At 32.8% G+C, this 2,180-nt stretch overlaps 1 protein-coding gene across 1 annotated transcript in view; it reads left to right on the forward strand.

Annotated features, from left to right (window-relative positions):
• LOC108688231 (nesprin-1-like) overlaps positions 1–2,180 on the forward strand; it is a 91,642-nt gene that overhangs the window by 78,634 nt on the left and 10,828 nt on the right. The gene's annotated exons all lie outside the window — the stretch shown is intronic.

The following is a 2,180-nucleotide window of genomic DNA, read 5'->3' on the forward strand; positions in this document are numbered from 1 at the left end:
GAGAGAGAGAGTTACGTCAATTCTTAAAATAAGAATTTGTATATTCAAGAATTAGAGAGGTTGTGATGGACTGATATTCCAGTTGATAAACTTTAAAAGAAGAAAATGAATGAATAAATCATCTGTTTTCTGTCGCAAACGGATGATTTATTTATGCATTCTTTTAAAGTTTAACAGCTGAGGTATTAGTTCTTTGCATTTATATTTAAGTACTAAATCATTTTAATTTATGTACATTTTAAATATGTATAGACACGTATAGCATATAGATGGCATATAGAAATACCGATTAAATCTTTTTATGCACATAGAGGAAAATTGCCGTCTAAAATTATCCTCCTCAACTATTTTTCATTATTTTATTCAAATTTATTTTTAAAGTTTTTAAAAATCAAGAAAAAAGAAGATTTAATCATATCCTTTATATCATATCATAAAAAGAGGTTACAATAAATTAATTTGTTTCTGACAAAAGATCAAATGTAATAGATATCTTCAAATCTCAAACTCCAATATTAACTTCAATATTAACTATAAATTAATATCAAAAGAGAAATATAACAACAAACATCTCAAGTATGATTTTTTAGCAATTTTCCTTTATGTTCTTTCATTTTCTTCATTTATTAGGTGCGATGCGCTATATCCCTTCATAAACAAATGTTAGGAATATTATATTTGTTAAAAAATATTAAACATTTTTACAATCCGTATTCTTTATGCATATTAACATATCGGAGACGCTATATGAAGCGAAGAATTCTTTTCTCTCACGATAATGAACAGGTCAAGGATATACAACAAACACGCATGTTTTTTTCAATGGAGAAGCGTGCAATCTATTTTTTCATCATGAAGTGTTGTTAATAATTACATGATAAAAATATTAAATATTATTGTATATTCTCTTACGACGGAGAAAATCAATATATATCAGAATGAAAATAATTTTTTTTCCGTGATAATAAACGAGTCAGGGATATGCAACAGACGTGCTTTCATCCCTTGAATGGGAAGCGCATGATGTCATCGTCCCCAACTGTGCGCGCGCATTACTACTGTCTACGGATATCATCGCAGCATACAAGAAAAGGACGAATAAGAGTAAAAGTCGACTCATCATCATCGTCACCCCTCGCTCATGCTGCTCGTGCAGGCGTGCCGACTGGCAGGGGTAGATCGTCGAGAGAATACGGGGCAAGAGGGCGAGTCGCACAGACGTGCGCATCGATCCCTTGAAACTACGCCAGTTTGGTCCAGGGCGTTGCGACGTTTACAGCATCCAGTGTACGCTCTCGATAACGTTTTCTCAAAAAATCGTTTATCTCTTCGGAACTTGCACGTACTCCCTTCTTATCTCTCTGAGGAAATTTTTAAACATCGCATCTGTCACGCGTGAGCATGAATATATCGGATGATACATAGACATCAATTTGTATACGTATATACGTATGTAAATGTGAAATGCGCAACGGCGATTCGGACCATGTGTTTAGACGTCAGAAGAAAGTACAGTGTCGCACGTGTTCGCCTAGTTTTGGAGCGGAACTTCATGAGAACGCGTGTAAAAAAACAGAAACCATGAACGAAGATATGGACTAAAGACATGTGCACCCCGGAAGAAATAAAGGTAAAATGATATAATGAGCAAGTAGAAAAACGATGAAATTTATGAAAAATCGTGATTACTTGCCACAAAGTAGAGATTCCTGCTGATTATTAAAAGAAAAAAAAATAGGACAGAAGTAATTTTAATTCTGCGAAAATAACGCGCGTGACTTTTCTAAGACCTTCATTTTTATTTATATCATTGACAAAGAAAATTTCTAAAAAAAAAATCGAGATCAGAGTAAATTTTAAAGTCAAATTTTTAAAGATATTTGTTAATAAAAATATTATAAAGAAAAATTTTTAATAATTTGAAGATTGTAAATATCAAAATAATATTGTTCAAAAAATTATTAAATTATACAATTTATTGCATTGAAAGTTAAACACCGGAAAGTGTAGAATCGAAAATGTCGGTCCTTTGTATGTAGATAAACGGCATGTAAACGTGTTCTGTAAAGGCGGATATTGGTGTAAATATATGAAGGTCTTGCTCCATGGCTGATAACGTATTCGTGTGTGTGTGTGTGTGTGTGTGTGTGTGTGTGTGTGTGTGTGTGTGTGTGTGTGTG

This window comes from Atta colombica, unplaced genomic scaffold (genome assembly GCF_001594045.1).
Source record: "Atta colombica isolate Treedump-2 unplaced genomic scaffold, Acol1.0 scaffold228, whole genome shotgun sequence".
NCBI classification, from domain to species: domain Eukaryota; kingdom Metazoa; phylum Arthropoda; class Insecta; order Hymenoptera; family Formicidae; genus Atta; species Atta colombica.